Genomic DNA, 19,504 nt, shown 5'->3' with positions numbered 1-19,504 from the left:
CTTTCCATATTAAACTGTCTTTATCTCAACCCATGAGTTTTTCAGCTTTTATGCTTCTCATTCTTTCCCCAGCCTCTCTGGTGGGGAGTGAGCAGCAGCTGCCTAGGGCTTAGCTGCTGGCTGAGGTTAAACCATGACAGTGAGTCAGCGGCTTTTCTGTCCTTTTCTCAGCTCAGATCCTGCCCTGCAGAGGCAGCTATTGAGCCATCAAAGGCAGAAAGATGTTATGAGACCTGTAATGCCCCATAACTTTGATATGCAGCTCACCCAGACACCTCATTCAAGCAATAAATATTTTAGAAGGGCAGCAGACAGATAAGTGAGTAAGTGAATTAATTCATGCGTTCTTATTTATGAAATGCTTGCTCCCATATTCTGTTAAAATTTTGCGTATTGGAGAAATGGAAATTTACTTTCATGAAATGACCATCAGCTTCTCTCTACTGCAGAACTGGCACTGCAAGCTGCACACAGGCAAGGGCACGACCTCCTTTTGAAGATCAAAAGCCCTGCCAAAATTGTCCCGGTCTCATCACAACATTTCTGTGAGCAGATATGCCTCTCATTTAAGAATAAATAAAGTAATTTATTCAATTTATGGCTCGTTTTCCTTGAACTTTAATTAACTTTTAGAGGGTCAGAAATCCTGTTTATGCTTCAAACAAAGCTGCTTTTCCCTTTTGAGATACTTGGTCTCTTTCAACTTTTTCCCTGATAAAAATATGGTTGTGTTGAGGCTACCCTGATATTAAATTCTTTCTTTCTTCTTTCTCTGTCCATCAGAGACTTCTGTTACTTGGAATATATATTAATGTATTTTTTTTCCTGCAAAATATTTATCTATCACTTCATTATTGGTTTTAATCTGCTATAGAAACTGAGTATGTTTTCATTTTTCAACATATTTACTGGTGAGACCTAATAAAAGATCCTTCATAGAAGCCAAAATAATGCATTTTACACCATTCTGTTACATTAACTTAGGAGAGCAGGCTTACTAAGAGAAGCTTTCCCTTGATCCCAAAGCAACAGGTATGCCTGCACCATGAAATCCAGGAATATAGTGTCAATTCCAAAGAGGAGGAGGCAATAGTGTGACTCAGCTGTGTAGGGATGGCAGCTCTTGTCCTAAACGTGTCATAGGCATGTTGGCAGTCTGCATTTGAGGTCTTCAACCCTGAATGCAGTTACTGCTGCTGACACCAGTTCTTGGGCTAGCCCAGGTCAGTTCTCAGACCTTGTAACACGTGCTCTAACAGCTGCACTTTTGCTCTGGGAAATGCCCTTCCTCCCAGCCCAGGCTATTGCCTGAGTGAGAAGTGATGACAACACAAGCAAGCAACGTGTCTGAACTTTTGACTGATGGTGGTAGGCTGAGCCTGGCTGGACTCCAGGTCCCCACCAAAGTCACTCTGTCACTCCCCACCTCCGCTGGACAGGAAACAGAAAATATAATAAAAAGTTCATGGGTTGATTTAAGGGTGAAGAGATTACTCACCAGTTACCATCGTGGGCAAAACAGGCTTGGCTTGGAGAAATTAACTCATCAACAATAAAATCAGAGTAGACTAAGTAGAAGGAAAGCCAAACTATATAACACATTCCCTCCTTCCCAGGCTCAACTTCAACTTCACTCCCCATTTCTCTGCCTCCTCCTTGCAACAGCACAGAAGGACTGCAAAAGGGGACTGCGGTCGGTTCATTGCATGTTTCTGCCACTCTTTCCCCCTGAGGGAAGAATTCCTCACTCCTCATTCTGCTCTCTAGCATTGCTCAGTGCATGTTTTGCCTGTTACCTCTCTCAGTTACTATCCTTATCTCAAATTCCTCATGCCCCATGTTGGGCACAAAAAGGGACTGTGGTGGGCTGACCTTGGCTGAACATCAGGTGCCCACCAAGCCCTTATTTTCCCCATCAGCCAGGCAGCAGGGGAAGAAAATAAGATGGTAAAAGCTTGTGTGTCAGGGCAGCTAAAAAAACCAAAAGCTAAGATATATGTGGAAGCAAAGAAAACCAGATTTGTTCTTTACATCCAATCATCCAGTGGTGTCCAGCCTTTTAGCATTTTACAGCAGCACATTGTTTAAGTAGAAACAGATGCATTATTTCTGTGAGCATACATCTTAAATTAGAATTTGCTCAACATCTGGTCATACATGGTATAGTATGTTAAGTCCATGACACATCTTTTGTATCAAAATCACAATAGAAATAACTCTGAGCAAAGATATTGGAGCTGAAAAGGCCTAAATTCTGAGAAAATTAGGATTTGGGCTTTGGCCACATTCTCCAAGTGGGTATTTCAACTTTGCTTTTGGTAAAGGAGCTGACAAACTTCCTAATAGTTATTAGTTTTCAGTCCTAATTATTTCCTTTTTAGTAAGCCAGTAACACTGAGAAAAGCTGGTTAATTTTAGCCATCAGTCCTTGATCAGTCAGAACTCTTTATACTTTGTAACCTTTATTCTTAGATTCCATTTGATTCCCAGCAAGGCAACAAGCCCACATCTTTATATTGGAATTCCATGCTTGAGGATTTCTTTTTCTGAACTCATTCAGGAGCTCTCATAATTATACAGTGAAAGTTTATGGTATTTTCTCCATCATGCTCAAGGTGTTTGTTTCATATCCCATGGGGTATAAATCAATATTGTAATTTAAGAAGAAAATAGCACTCAGATTAAAATCTGACAGCAGGAAGAAGAAGAAAGCATTGCATGTTTTTAAAGTTTAGTCAGGACAGGGATCTTTGCTTCAGTGATATGTAAAGCCCTCAGCTGGACCTATATTTTAAGAGAGAATAGATAAAAGAATTTGTAGCCAGCTAAAATTATTTTATTTTATTTGAAAAGCAAAGTCTTGGATTTATATACTGTGAACAAAAGAGAAGAAAAGCATCTGGGTTTTTTTGGAATAAGTTCTTATTCCTTTTAGCAATACATTAGGTATATTTAAGCATATCACAGTCAAATCAGAAAGGCACTGTCCTGGGTTGACTGAATCTGGGGGAAAGAAATGTTCTACATCAAGAGATGAGCTCTTGAGCTTCCCCTTCCCTTTCTCTATCTTTGTAAGTCTCCATTAGAAACAGTAACACTCTCATCACACATTTTGCATCAAATAAACAAATAAATAAATAAATAAGTTATGCAGATGTATATGATGTATAGGTACTCCAAAATCTTGCACATCAGCTGAATTTTTAGTGCAAACACTCTATACTTTTAAAAGAAATCTTTTGAAAAAAGCTATGCTTCCCTTTTACTGTAATACTGCAAAGAAAAGTAAGCATGACATTGTAAAATGCCAAAAAAGATAGTTGTCACCCAAGAGCATATTAAAGGCAGCAGATAAATTGTTGTGAATTCACAGCAATATTTCATTTCAAACAACTTTCCATTCTTGAGTGCTAGAAGTGACCCATTGTTGAAAAGCAATGTGATTTGTGACAGTGGTGGTGTGAGAGTTCAATGCAGGAATCTGCAAACACACTTTGGTTCTATTTCAGCCATTGCAGAAGCAGGCATAAAAGACCATAGTTAAAGATTTAGATTTTTTTTATGTTTCTTAAATCCGTATTTAAGCAAGCCACAAACCCCTCTTACCCTCATATCGAACTCCTTATAAATGACACATCACTTCAGGAGAGAATGATATTGACAACTAAACCTTCCTAAAAGTAAATATGTTGCAATTTATTCAGAGATACAAGCATGTCTCACCTTGTCAGCTTTCAGACTGTTGAGCTGAGAAAATAGGTGCAACTTTCCATTAAATGTCTGCTTTAAGCCTGGTAGATAAGAACACAAAAATGGTACCTTAAAGAAGATTCCTAAATTTTAGCTGTGAGCCACTTAGAGCATTGATTTTCTAAAGTGCTGAGCACTCTGCAGTTCAGGACAAGGTAGTGGTGTCTGTGTCCATATTTAGGTGTTCTTATATGTGGGTGCTTTGGGTATTCAGGCTATGTATATAAGTGCTTAAATAGATTTTACTAAAACTGCTCTACAGGGATAGCTCTACAGGCTAAACACCGGCTTTACACAGATTTCAAGGTGTCAGATGCTGTGGTCTGCTAAAAAGCCCAGTTAAAAATTTTCAGATGTGAATTCTGGGAGTGTAATCAAGATGAAAACATATGATAGAAGCATAATGCAGAATGGCTGTAATTAGTTTCTCTTGTTTACCCTATGATCCTTAGCCTTGACTTGATATTCACATCAGATGAAGATGTTTACATGCACTTATTCTAAGTTGAAATAGCTCTGTACTGTGCTTGGTTGGTTAGAAAATGTACAAATATATTCCAAGGCATTTTGTTACAGAGCTGCCAGTGACAGCCCACTCCAGACACTAGGCAGTACTGGATGGGATGGTGATTCATGACAAGAAGAAATGACTGGCTGAAGGAAGCTTGGGAGTGGTCTGTGAATACTGGAAAAGAACAACAGAAAAAGAAGGACTGATTTAGCTGGGGGATGAGAATGTGACAGGAAGCTAAATCAAGTCAAGAGAAGAAGAAATAAAGGGAAAAGAAGAAGTATGTGCAGATGAAAAGAAACTAGAAATAGAGATATCAGTGAGATTGTACAGGGTTTTGTCGTCAATAATTAATAGTTTTACCATTACAGAAATGAGAAAAACAGTCAATAATGGGATTGAGAACAAGTGATGTGATCAGAGCAAGAGACAGGAGAGGAAGTTTTTTTGATAAGGACACTTAAAATGGAACAGAGTAGTAGGCAGTGGGGGTGCATAACTTCAGAAAATCAAATCAAGATATGCTTGACTCATAAACATACTTGGATTTCACCAATGTAGTACTCTGAAACCAGTGACTCCAAGAAACATTAAATGGGAAAAAATTGCATATTCTGAGTACATATTTTTTTAAAAAACACAGCAAAAACATACCACAAGTGTGTCTGTACCTCACTGGAAGACATAGTCACAGAGTAAAATGAAATTTCTTCTAAGAATCCTGAATGAAGGACATACTTCAGGATGTCATCTTGAACTCTAGCCCTCATTACCTTAATGGATTTAACTTAGACCCTTAATCACATATAATATTGTCCATTGGTGCAATGATATTCTTCAATCATAGAAGGAAGACAGGTAATTGGCAGCCTGCTCACAGAACCACTGGCCACAACGGGCTGCTTTGGCTGGTGCTGAGTTTCTTTGCCATGAGGTCAGGGGGACAGGGCCACCTGCCACAAGTCCTGATATTCAGCAAGGATGGTCACAAGGAAGCTACACTCTTTTTGGTGGCTTGGTACCTCATTTTCCTGTCTGTATTATGACTGAATTAGGGAATGTCTGCAAGTTTTGCTGCTGCTGCTTTGTGCTCCTGTTTTCCAGCTGAGTGAGTTCAGGTAACTGCTGCTGGTCTTTACACCCCAGATACCTGCAGCCTTGTATTGATACCACAGTGAGACTTTCCAAGAAAGAAAACATACACCAGAGAGGTTAATTCAGCAAAGAATTCTGTCCCCAAACACAGAAGCAAGTGCCATAATGAAAGCCAATCTCATGAGACAAGCAGGATGGACTTTGACACAGTGTCCACATCAGGCAGGTAAAATTAAATTGCTTTCCTTGATAAATAGTAAAATACATTTTTAACTAACAAAAGTCTTAGTTCAATAGTAACCCTCATAGGCACATATGCTTCTTTTCTTTTTATTGCTTTATAAAACTTTCTTTCCTGTGCTCTGAGAAAACGGCCCACAGGTGAAAGGAGGATTGTCATTGACTCATGAGCATGAGTCACCTGGAAAAAGACTTGGCAGTTAGAGCTGATGTACAGATCTTTCTCTTTAGGTGTCTATATAAGACATCTCTGTGAAATTCTAGCATGTAACTTAGCTACATTTTTTGAATTCAGAGAATCTTTTCCATCACAGAATTATCTCAGTTCCCCTATGATGATGTTATTATTCAAGTACTCAAAAGGAAATTCAGTGAACCATGTAAATATGCTATTATTTATTTTGTTAAAACACACTAACTTTTGAGAGCAGAATTGACAAAGCAAAATCAACAAGGTAATAAAACAACCAAATTTCATCTTGTTTTCAAATCAAATGAAAAGCATAATTTTAGTGGAAAAGCAAAGAGTGGGGGAAAAAAACTATCTGAAAAACCTGAGGGAACTGGCCATAAAATCAGCTACAACAAAAGAATCAAACCAAAGTCTCAGAAGAATCTGGCCTTCACATGTCTAAGTCAATTCGAGACATCACAGAACTTGAAAGGACAAAGCACTGGTAGGATATGACAGCTTCATATCTGAAACCCAGTCAGGTTTCAAGGTTAAAGCCATATTTATGTTTTCACAGTTTTTCTTCCTAATTTTTAAGGTTATATCTATGAATATTATATCTAATCTGAAAATTTCTAATAGGTTAAAAGGCAATCTATCACCATCTTTGAAATGTGGTGTTAACAGCTCTATACTTAAATTAGGCCATGAAAAATGGCTAAAGGTTGTCTGTGAAAAAGCTCTTTTTTATGACAGAGATAATTGAACTCACAGAGAGGAAAGTATAAGCTGAAAATTATTTAGAAAATTCATCATGAAAGTGTGTCATTATATTAATTTAGAGAGAAAATCACTTGTTTTTTATTATTTACCTATCTCTAATGAATTCATCTTTCTCTGAACAGACGGGCTTAGTGAATGTCAAAATGTTAATGATGAGCAAGTTGAAAGTTAGAGTTTAACCTCAGTGCTGAGCAGTTAAAACAGTATTTCTGATATCCTTGTGAGGACATGATCCAACATGAGATGGATCTTTGTGAGACTTTTTTTTTTCTTTTTTGTTGAAAGATAAAAGAAAGATGTTGGGGAAAAATTTAATTCAAACAATTTGTTGGCATTTTTTTTCTCTTCTCATATCTGTGTATTATGCAATGAAAGTGTCCTAAGAGAACTGAAAATTTCACTTCAGCCTGCATATAAAATGATTTACATTATTCTCAAAACCTCATTCTTTATCACCTCAAGATAATGAAGGTGACAGAATGAAATATGAAAAAGGGAATTTAAAGTCCTGTTACTAATTTTTAGCTCTGCATATTAGCTAGAGTGCGCACTGAATCAAATTTTTTCCATTTTATCAGTGTTTGTTGAGTAATTTACAGTCAGTGCCAGTAATTGCCCAAGTAATGAAACCAATGAGAGCACCTCTGTAGTGAACAATAATGAGGAAGAACATCCAAAGTACTGGGTGATAACTAAACTGTTTCAGACCCCAGAACATGTAATTTCTTTTTAAAATGAGTGTTCAAATATCTTTTAAGTGTTCATGTAGACATTTTTCATAATGAAGCTTCATTTTAGTTCTTAATTTTCTTAGTGCCCTAAGATAAAAAAAAAATAAAATAAGCATCTCTATCTAGTGTTAGGACTCCAAATAATTTTGTGAATTCTCATAAGGAAAAGGCGTTTTCTTTTAGTAAGTTTTAAGTATGGAAAACATTGATTAAAAAAAAAGAGAGAATAAAATGAAAAATTTTGTTGAACCTACTTGACACTTTAGTGGTGTTCACAATTCCTTAAATAAATATTTTGCTATTATTTCTATTTTACTGAAGTACAGATTCAGTGAGGAAAGAAGTTCTCCTTGTAAAAATTTAGTTGAAAGATGTCTTTGGACAGATTTTGTAAAAAAAAGGTCATGTATCTGGGGATATTTAAGTTTGAACTTGTGTGTCTTGAAAATCATCTAAGTGTTGTAACAAATTATGGGGAGCTGCTGACATTTAACAGAAGAAAATTTGGGCTATTTCTGCTCCCATTTACAAGGGTTTCATAGGAGAATATGCTGTTTACTTCTGTTAAATTCATTTTAATTTACATAAGTTTATTGGAATGGAAAAAAGGGGTCCATTTGGGTTATTTATTTGCCCATTATGTGCATATTTCTGTACATTTCATTATAACCAAATCACAGCTGAATAGCTGTTATAATGCTCTTGGTCAAAGTTCAGGGCTGTTGCTCTGTACCCTCCTTCCCAGTTTGCTAAATAGAACAGACCAAAAAATATCTGCTCAAAAAAGGGCAGGGAAATACAATATGTTGTTCTGCCTATGCTTCTCTGTCAGTAGCTTAATACACTATAAAGGAATAACTGTGGTGATTCTGTAGCAAGTTAGTGTTCCCTCACAGAGAGAAAATCAATATTTCGATCAAACCAGCTATTAGAACAGCAGAGAACAAGCTCCCAAGATACAAGGAGGAAATTTTTTACAATGAGGGTGGTGAAACACTGGGGCAGATTGCCCAGAGAGGTGAAAGATGGTCCAGCCCTGGAAACACTGAAAGCCAGGTTGTGCAGAGCTCTGAGCAGCCTGATTGAGCCAGGGATGTCTTTGCTCATTGCAGGGGGGTTTGACAAGATGACCTTTAAAGGTCCCTTCAAATCCAAACTATTCTCTAACTCTATGATTCCATGAACAGAATTGGTCCAAAAAAATGACTACACTTTTGCATTGCATTGTTTTGGTATGGATGGATTTACAGAGGGACAAAAATAAAAGTACACAGCTTCCATGCACAGTGGATTTAAATACAATGCTTGTCACTGATGTACCTAATAAAAAATAAGTTTTTAATCAATTTAAGCAGAAAAACATATAGAAAAGCTCATGGAAAACTCAAAATCTCCTTTATATGAGAGTATAAAATGGGTGTACTTGCTTAGAGGAAATAAGAAATAGGTCAATATAAGATTCACTAACTTTTTTTCATCAATGATATTCTGCAAAAACTGGAGGGTCAAATGAGCAAAGTATATTATAAAGAGTATAATTTGGGAACCTGTGACTTATTTCCATAACAAAGGACTGTGTATTGAAGAAAAATGAGGTGTTTGTGCTATCTGTAAAGGAGACCTAGCTGCAGATACTGAATCAATAGCTCACTGCTTTATGAAGCTGAATTTTAAGTTAATACATTTATTCAGATATCTATTTTCAGATCTCTACATAAACACAAGAGAATAGTTCAATATTGTAAACAAAATGCTTGTCATTATCAGATAAAAGCAAAAATATCACTATTGAACACATTCTACATGTGAAATACTAGTGACAAAAAGGGACCCAACCTCCCTGGATTTAAATCCATGAGAAATTATATAATACAAGAGAAAATAAAATCCAGGAGTTAACGATAATTCTTTTGAATATGTTGTCCTTTTAAACATTATTAGATGTTCAAACTAGTTCTCTCAAAGAAACAAAATTATAAATTCTCTTCATGAGTTCCTGTCACAGTTCCACCAATGAAGAAGAAAAGGAAAAGTTGTCTTTTATGTTTCATATTAGGCATACTTTGTCAGTGCTGTTAAGTTACATTTCTGTGGATTAGATTTCTGTTAACTGGTTGATTTTTGCCTGTTATTGCCTTAGAACATTATTGATGTCATGATAAGCACTAGTGAAATAGAGTGTTTTTCAGTAATAGACTGTCTTGTCAGATGTATCTTTTCCTTGGTAATGTCTCTCTCTCTCTCTCTCTCTCTCTCAAATAAGTAAGTCTTAGATGAAGAACAGCTAAAAACACATGAACATGCTCAAATAATTGGAATGTATCCCTTATATCTATGCCTTCTTTCATAAAGATCAATCCACAGAAGAACAGGAAAGTTGTATCTTCATCTGCCCTTGAGAGAGGGGAGATGGTGCACAGCGTCTCCTCCCTGGGTACAATTTTGCTGCTAACAGGGAATGTACTCCTGTCTGCAAGAGATTTTTCCAAAGTTGCTTTTAGGTGGGTAAAAGACATGTTTTGGAGTGTGAAGAAACCATACAGGTCATCATGACTCAGATGGTCTGTCCAACAAGCTTTTATGTACATTTTGGGTATCTGAAAGTGAGCAGTTTGTTTAAACAAATCTCCTTTTCAGAGGAAATGTTTGGATATTTTCCTTATGAAGGTACCTAGAAACTCCCAGATTTTAAAGAGATGTAGTTGCGAGATGTGTTTCCAAAAGCAAGGTAGCATGGAAAAAGTAAAGTGTTTATTTTTTTTTTTGCTCTGTCCTCCCCTGAATTCTTCTCTATCCAGATAAAATGCAGAGAGGCTGATGATGACATCCAATGCAACTACCAGGTTTTCTCAAAAAGTTGTTATTTTAACTTTTTGTATTACAAATGAAATCATAATAATTACAATTCTTCACAGTGCCCTGCTTTTTTGTCTTCTTTTATTAAAATGGTATTGTTACATTATAGATAGAGGAAACATTTTGGAGCATTCAAGATTTTTGTTGTATTTATCTTCTACATCTCAAAGGGCAGCTTTCCCCTGCGTCACCAATGAGAATGTTTTTCCTGGATTTAGTATAGTCTTTCTATTTATTTGAGATTCCTCTTTCCTGATCTCACTAAGTCTTAGGATGGTCCATTTTATTAGTTGCATTTCAGATTTCAGACCCATGGTTCTGTTGTTTCAATTCAAGATCAGTTACAAAAGTTTCTATACAAACAAATCACAAAATGCAAATCCTGCTAATTGGGATAAATTAAAAGGAATTGAAGCACTGTAGATCTAGGGCAAAGTGGCTTTTACTTTCTATTTGAGATTGTAAAAAGCCAGTTGTCCTTTTTAGTTCTCTATGAATATATCAGCAAAGACTTTCACTTTAACTATTACATACAACATTTTTAGGATAAAAACATTTAAGCTAAAATATATCTTAATATAAGGGATTATTGCAACAGTTTTTCTGTTACTATGTTCACATAGTTCATGCTTAGAAACAGTTGAGAATCTTAAGAATGTGTCTCCTAAAATGAAATAATCTTTTTTGAATCACTAGCTAAACTACTTCCGTGACTTAAGTGACACTTTGCTCTTTTTCATATTCATGTCTTACATTTCTGCTGCATGATCAGCACTTGACCTTAGTTCATTTGATGTCTGACTGCAGAGGAGTGTTAAATCAAATAGAGAAGGATCTGGCCATTACATGCTGATGAAAGTATCAGTGCACAACCATTTCTACTTTGCTTTTTTCAGCATTTGACCACTCCACGGTGGCAGGAGATGGTGCCTGTGGCTCAGTTCAGACAGCACTGCATGTGCATCAAGTGCCATTCCAGTTCCACAGGGTGCTTTGTGGGATGGGTTTGGGAGACCTGTGGCCTTGCAATTGCAGGAAGAATGGTCATAAAGGCTAGTAAATCCTTCCCTATCAACCTTACCAGTTCAATTCAAAATCCAAAATTTCCTCTTTAGTCAGGAGTTGGAATTTGAAGCTGATTCTTCTGTTTATATTGCAGTAATACTTGCCTCCTTATAAAAATATGACTGTTGCTTACATTCAGTTTTAGTGATACTTCAAAACTCACCATCAGTTATCTCTCCATGGAGCAGGTTCTCCACACTTAACTAGAAAGCTTTTTTGGTTTGTTGGTTTTTTGTTTGTTTGGTTGGTTGGGTTTTTTTTTGAGACACACAAACTAAAATATGTTGGAAAAGAAATCAGTTCTGGAACTTTAGTCAAAACACAAGCATTAAGAAAACAGTCTGACTGTCTTCACAGTAAAGGGCTACTCAGTCAGTACAGAGTTCAGGATGCCAAATATATACATATAAATAAATACAAATATATTTATGTATATGTAGGCTTGCAAATTTTGGCACTTCTGATAAGTTCCAGACTGACAAAAAACTGCAATAACAGTGAGTCTTTCACTGGCAACTGGCACTCTTCACACACATTTTAAAAACTTCTGTTTTAAAGGTTACCATTATTGACTGGGGCTGAGACTGCTCATACTAGGTCAGTTCAAAGTTCTCTCTAGCCCAGTACCAGGTTTCATGGAGGACAAATACGGGGCTACAGAGGTCAAAACTAAAGCAGAAACCATGCTTGTTCTGCAATTAAGAAAATATAGCAGTGTATGTTAGGGCATATAGATTCTTTCTTGACCATGGTCTTAAAGCTTGTGAAAGTCTCCTCTCCCCCTAGCATTTACATCCTCTTGTACTCAGTTATTTTCTGTAGAGTGAATAAATGCAATAGGGACTGTACTAGGAAACAATGAATCTACAGCCCATTAAGAAGTTCTTCCTGTGCATTTCATCAAACTGTTCAGAGCTGCAATGTAGTTCTACAGGATATTTTTTCTATTTGCCATGTGCAGACAAAGTTTACAGAGGAGACTTGAATTACTTCCTTTCAAAGAGAACCCCATGTGTGCACCAGATCTGGTCCCTGTGGGCAGCTTTGAGCCACACACATGGAGGTGGCATGCAGTCACAGCGATGCGCCTGAATCTACTCTGAAGCAAAACTCCAAAATGTAAAAAGATGCAAAATTCAGGCCTTGACACAAACCAGATCAGTCTATTTGACTGCTGATATTGCACCAAATTATTTGTTAAGGTAGACATACTCACTGCCTCCAAGCTTCTGATTTCTGTTTATAAACTCCAGTATGAAAGTGATTTTCGGCTTCTTAAATCTCAGAATTCCCCACACTGGAAGGAAAACATTAGGATTGTGTATGTTGTATCTATCTTTCAACTGTCAGTATTATTAAACCATTCAGGGGCACAAATACAGCTTTTCATTTTAGATCAAAAGCCAAAGTAGATAAGTGGGACTCTTGACAGCAAGTTGTATGCTAATAGGAAACCAAAAGATGTTTATGAGTTGAAGTCCTTCCCAATTCTCTTTCTGATTATTGAATTCATTCTCCATTATTTGGCTTTGATTTGAGCATAAAACACAGTATAATTGTATGGAGGCTGGTAAATTTGTACTTGAACAGAACATTAACTATAGATATAGCATCTCTTATGGAAACCAGTTAAAGGTGAAATTGATACATAGGAGACCCAAGGGCACTTCATAAAAGCAAGAAAGCCATCAGTTTAAAAGGCTACACAAGACAACATATGAGTTTTGAAAGAAAAAAGAAATTAGCATTTCTTCAGGGATGGGCAATATTCTTCTGAGGAAAGGATGGAAAATGTAGTAATTTAAAAGTATAATAGATTTCAGATCTTTAGAAACATCCAAAAACATTGGCAAGAATGCTGGATTACAAGAGGCAATTATTCTTTCCTTTTTAAAATTTTCTAATTCTTACAAGGAGAATGGAAGGTACGGATAGTTATGGATACATTAGTTGCCAGGTTGCCTAGTGGCATGGCATAGTCCAGTAATGGATATAGCATATTCTCTTTTATAAAATTAATTAAGACTTCTTAAACCTAAACTAATTTAATTCAGGAAAGGGCACATGGTGTCCTTCTGAAACTAATCCATGCAGATGCTGGAGGAACTGCAATTGTGAACAATTATAAACATTTTAAAATAGACTGTCAGTATCCTGTGGGTATTCTCTGGTAGCATGGAGAGGTTTGCATTCCCACTGTGTTGGCTGATATTACTTCACAGGGCAATAAAGCAAGAGACATTGCAAGAGAGGCTTTGCACACCAGGAGGAAAAGGTCGCCAAGTAGTGGCAGCTATACAATAGCTTTTGAAACAAAAACAGGAGAGAAAAACAAGCTATTGCAGCCCTGAGACTCAAATTCCACCAGTACCAGAGGAAAAGAGAATGTTAGTAAACCTGAAAAAATGACCAGCAGTTTTCTTGGCATCACTCAAGTTGACTAAAATGGTATCAAAGCCAAGCTATCTGCTCTTCTTTTTGTGCTTTGGAGAAGCAACTCATCCTCCTGTTAAAAATTTTAAATTTATATTAATTGTGTAATGTAACCAGTGATAAACTAGATTATCTATATATTGAACATGTTAACTCTTAGAAATATTTTCCAGGCATTTTTTTTTTCTCAGAATAACTCATTATTTTTTTCTTTACCTTTCCTTTTGCTTTATGCTTTAGGCCAGGTCTTATACTGTATTTGGAAAATACACTATAAAGTTCTTCAAAGGCGAAAGTTTGAGTCAGTTGTCATAAATGTGGCCATCATCAGAGACTGTAATCTACAACCACATCTGCTCTCAGTTATGAGCTCATAATGGAAAAAGTATTAACCTCCTTTATTTGTATAAATGAAGTTTGCAACAATAATAACTGTTGCTTTATATAATTTGATAAAGTATAATATTTGATAAATAGAAATAAATGCAAATTAAAATATCTGTATTGCTGCGCTAGGAAAGAAAGGACATTTCCCTCAGAGGTTAATGACTTGCTGGTTTGAGGAAGAGAGAGAAGATCCTGTCCAAACCACATTTAAAGAGAAGTAAGAGCCACTGGTGATCCAGGAAGGAAACTTATTCAAGGTAAGCTGTCTGTCATTATTTTCAATGACAAGAAAAGATTTTTGAAATTAATAAAAATGCCATATACATGCAAGTTATCATTCTCTCCAAAACATCTTTCTTATGAACATAATCTGAAGGTGCATAACTGGCAGGAGAAACAAGTTCCTGAAATTCAGGGTAAGTATGTGCCAATTTGCTACAATTTCTAGGGATCTTCATTGAGCTTTACAAGGATTTGATTTTTAAATAATCCAAATATTTTCTTTTCTGACATTTCTGTCTTTATAACTTTGGATGATAATTTTTTTAGTTTTGTAAAATAATGGCATGGCATTCTAATGGTATATAGAATTATTTAAAGATATATGGATCACATACACTTCCAGGATATACTTCCAAAATATACTTACAGCACACCAAATTTCAGCAGATAATCCACAGCATACTTCTGCATAAATGAGTTTGAGAGACACTACCATGATGTCTAAATGGGTCAGACATGAAATGGCAACTGTTCTCAGCTGAGTAATTTCTCTTTTCTGAAGAAAGTTACACTTAATGAGTACACTTAAATCTTGATAGGTCACATGCAGTATAGGATATAAGTACACAAAAAAGAAACTTAGATGAATTAATATAATAAAGACTATATATTTCAAATGTCTTGGTTTTTCTCCAGCTAAGTCAGAGGACAAAGTCGTCAAGATTGTGAAATTATGTATTGTTAGAGAGGATGTAACAGCTACTTTTCAGCTATGTAAAGTAATGAACCTACAATACTAATATGAGTGTTTTCTTCTGCAAAGATTTTGTGGTGCTTTTTTGTTTCTAATCATGGTGTTAAAGATGACATAGTAAAACATAGTTCTGGGGAAAATTATTAGAGACAAAAGTTATCTCACTTTTTTATATTTCATATGAGCTAAATATGGGCAAAGAACAGTTTTGGCATTCAGAAGCTATAAATTAGACTGTATTGCAGATCTATCTGTGATGGTCTAGTGCATGGAATGTGAGTGGGTTTATAACAATTGCTTTAAAAAAAATTACTAAGGATTAAATCACTCTTAGTTAGGAAAACCTGTGCATTGTCTCCCTAGATATTTTTAGGCTTTTGCTCTTTGATACAGTTGGAAGTACTGAATGCATATGGGATGAGGCAGATCTATTATCAGAAACACTGATATTTAAAAGCATTAAATAGTTTGAGTGCCTACACATTTGCACATTCAACTTGCTATCACTTTTCCTAAAGTGCACCTTGTCAAGACTTTCTATAAGCAGCCCTACCATTCCCTTAAGGTGCCTTTGTAACCCCTCAGTGTAGCCAAATAACACATAAGTAGATGATTTTGAATATCCAGATCATAATTTATATGAACACTGAAGCATGGAGAGAATCGTGATGATGGCTCTAAATTTACCAATCTAATTCTATGAAATCACATGTCCTTTTCTTTCTTTTTTCTCAAGAACTGCCAGTCTTTCACTGGGAGAGACAATGGAAAATAATAGGTCACTTCTAATCCCAATTGACAAGGATGAGCACAGTCAAAATTTCATTTAATAAAATATTTTAAAAAAAGGTAATAATACTAAATTTGTAGCAGCTTCCCATTATATCCTGTTGCTTTCAGTCTCAGCAAAACTGCTACTGGGAGAAGTGACTGTAAAAGAATGAGAAAATATGAGGATAGGGAGAAAAAATGGTACAAGTCCTAGAGCCAAAACTTCCACTGTATGTAAGGATCAACAGCTCGAACAACAGAAATAAGCACTATTATTTGCCACAGCTTTCCCAGCAGCATCAGATTCTAAAGCAGATGAATTTGGAACAACGACAGTAGCAAATATCCAGCAAAAATGCTAGTGACAGGAGGCCTTCCAGGCTGGTGTCCTGAGGTTATCTGATACATCAGAATAAACCACATCCAACAGTAATTCTGTCTGAGCACTCCCTCCTCAGGAAGCCAATCAAATCCAGGGCTGTAGCACAAGCAGCATAGGCAGCATGTCAAAGGAAGGGATTCTGCCCCTCTATTCTGCTCTTGTGAGACCCCACCTGGAGTAGTGTGTGCAGTTTTGGTGTCCCCAGTGTAAGAAAGACATGGAACAGTTGGAGTAAATCCAGAGAAGGCTATGACATTGATAAGAGGACGGAATCACCTTCTTTATGAGGCAGGTGAAGAAATTTGGGGCTGTTCAGCCTGGAGGAGAGAAGGTTGTATAGAGATCATTGCACAGGGATTAAATCGCAATGGAACTGTACTCTAACGAATAGAACAGGGGCTACAAGCCCAACAAAACTGGAACAAATGTTAAATTGTCAATGTTGATGCATGTGTTGTATGGGAAAAGCAAGGATTTATTTGTGAAAGTAATACCTGAGACATTTGTCTTCGACACTGAAAAAATGCCATTTTGAAATACATCCTGAAAAAACTCCTGAAACTGTACTTGTATGTGTTGGAAATAGATGTGTCTGTATAAAAACTAATTGTGGCACTATCCTTACAGACAGCACCACTGTAGAGATGAGCAATCACTCAAATGTCTGTAATTTTACCAGAATTGTGGGAAGTGACTTTAGTTATTCAGCTCATGTCACAACCTACTGACTGCTGTAATCTAACTGCACATCATATAAAGATTTACTGCCTACCCCACACTGGAATGAATCTTACATTGTTAAAGAAGCTACTGCAACATGATGGCCTGTGTCAACTGCTAGAACATGCTGGAAACAATGGACAGAAAGCTCTAATCCATGTTCATTGTGGAATAGATACTATGTTCTGGAAATAGTGAAGAATGAAATCAGTGCTGGCGGGGCACTTTATTCAGAAGGTTACCAACAGTAACAGAAACTCTAAATCACCCCATAATCACTTTGCTAATTTCCATTGTATTATACTTGTTATTGTACTGATTTTTATGTTAGAGTGTGGAGAAAAGCTAGGTGTTCCAAAGACCACCTTGCATATATAATACTACTCACTCATGTTTACACTCACGTTTAACAAAACCTTGATAGTTAGGTAATCTAACAAAAGAAAATTCCCTCAAATTACAATTAATAGTGCATGAATCTGTTTAAAGAGGCACAGAGGCAAGAGGCAACCACACTGCCACTCTGTGGAGCAAGATGGACTGGGGAGTTTTTAACAGGTATGCCTTTATGCATTTAAATGTATACATCTTTGTGTCTTTGTGCGGATATATTGATTTAAATATCCTCTAGTAATACAGATGAACGTTCCTGCTCAGATCTATAATTAAATCACTGTTGCAATAAGATAGTAAACTCTATCAAATCACTTTGTAAATGTTAAATTAGTCAATGATTGAGTGCTGTTAAACCCTTTTGCACCCTTACCCTTTAGAAACCCTGGATTCCATGTAAGTAATTCTAAATTGCTTCTAACTTGATTTTCCTTTGCATGTTTCACTATGTAGTAAGTAATAGAGTGAACCTTGCCATTGACTCTGTTAAAGTCACAGATTTATGGCAAAATCTCCTTTGACCAGTACCTTTGACAATGATTCTTTAAGTGTCCTAAAACACTCCTTCATGACAAGAGAGAAGAGATCATTGATGGAGCCCAGCACTAATCACGCTTGCTATTCCTTAATGAGAACCATGACAAGAGACAGGGAATTTAAATTCCTTTAATAGAAAAGGAATAACTAGGACTGGATCTTACTTTAACTTTTTCAAATTCTACATTTGTACAGTCTGCCTTGAAGCTAACTGACCCTTGGTCAATGGAATTAAATTAGCACTTGTAAACTTGTAAGGTACAATGTATTTGACATGTTTCGTACACTAATTGTGTTTATTCCAAAGGACATCCAGGTCAATAGATCAGAAGAAAATACCTACTTGTAGATTACTTTATTTGTTAAAATGACTTTCACTCCTTTCTTTGGATTCTGAAGGACTTGACTTCACTGTATGGCAGAGAATTCTGGGCACTGATGTGTAGTCACAGATGTGTCTGGTAAATGAAAGCAAATAACTGCTCTCAAATAAAGCTGAGGCTTCCTGCTAGATGTAGCAGTGAAGTGCTACTTCAAATAGTACAATTCGTCCTATAGAAGGCCTGAAGATCCCCTATACCATTCAGTGCCTAATTTCTTGTAACAGAACCTATTTTAGGAGGCAGAACTAGGTTTTTAAGAGGGTTCTTGAACATTATTTTTGGTTAGGTTTTTTTTTGGTTTGGTTTATGAAACCTTATTTTCAATCTGGCATCATGAATGGCCACTGGTGGAGAGAATTACGTTTGGCAATGTGACAATATATTGCAGGCAAAATACTCAGAGGTTAATGAGTTGACCATCCCAAATTGTCTTGCAATAAAATTCTAAAAGCATGGGTTTTGTTACTTAACACACTTCTAAAAATTATATTTTTTAGTTTTAAAAGCTGAGCTGAAGAAGAACTATAAAAATCCTTCAGCCACCTGTGAATTTCTTGCTATTATGAAAAATTCTGTTTTTTATTATTTTTATTTAATATGTAATAAAGATTAGGAAATCATATTCCCAGAGAAATGAGCATTCTCTAAAATTGGCACATCTAGAGTTTGCTGTAGATTTTAAAGAAGACAGAGTTGACTCGTTTAGTTTTAAAATGGACACATTGAATATAGCACATATAGAGAAGAATTAACTAACTGTAGCAAAATGTTTTTCATAACTGCTTCTCTCTGCTGGAAATCTCACAATCATACTTAAAATCTAAGATAATGAGAAAGCCTCTAAGCTGAAAAAGTGCTCCCTTTAATAATTTCAATTCCAGTATAACATATAATTTTCTAAAACAGAACAGAAATTTCTAAATTTCTAAAATTTCTTTTTCCCAAATTCAAATTGAAATTCTTTTCAGTTGCTTCAATATATTTTTGCTGCAGATCCTTATAACACACTGCTACCTGCACTGGCATCTGAGTAAGGACAAAGAATCTCTTGTTACACTTGGGACAACAGTAGTGACCACAAATGTACAACAGCTCACTAAAAAAAGCTGGAGGATGTGGAGTGCACACTGAGGTGGGACTACAAAGAGCACAGCACTGCAGCAACAGTCAGGGAAAAGATCACAGGGATGTACACAGCAGCAGGATCTAATCTGAGCTAGCTGCAATAAGAAATATGGCCAGCTCCCACAAAAGCTCTGCTTAGCTGGGAGGAATTTCATTCAGATGCAAGCACCTGACACTCCAGTACTGAAGTTGTG

The 19,504-nt window shown here is 36.3% G+C and overlaps 1 protein-coding gene and 1 long non-coding RNA gene across 5 annotated transcripts in view; one reads left to right on the top strand and one right to left on the bottom strand.

Moving 5' to 3' along the window:
• The window catches only part of IL1RAPL1 (interleukin 1 receptor accessory protein like 1), a 676,860-nt gene that overhangs the window by 77,818 nt on the left and 579,538 nt on the right, over positions 1-19,504 (bottom strand). The window lies entirely within an intron of this gene.
• The window catches only part of LOC140684935 (uncharacterized), a 51,982-nt gene that overhangs the window by 29,402 nt on the left and 3,076 nt on the right, over positions 1-19,504 (top strand). Inside the window, exon 1 of the long non-coding RNA XR_012057956.1 lies at positions 1-19,504. This exon is cut by the window's left edge and continues 29,402 nt beyond it. This is a non-coding gene — a long non-coding RNA (uncharacterized lncRNA).

Source organism: Taeniopygia guttata, chromosome 1, assembly GCF_048771995.1.
Source record: "Taeniopygia guttata chromosome 1, bTaeGut7.mat, whole genome shotgun sequence".
Lineage (NCBI taxonomy): Eukaryota > Metazoa > Chordata > Aves > Passeriformes > Estrildidae > Taeniopygia > Taeniopygia guttata.
This window is presented reverse-complemented; position numbering and strand designations above follow the sequence as displayed.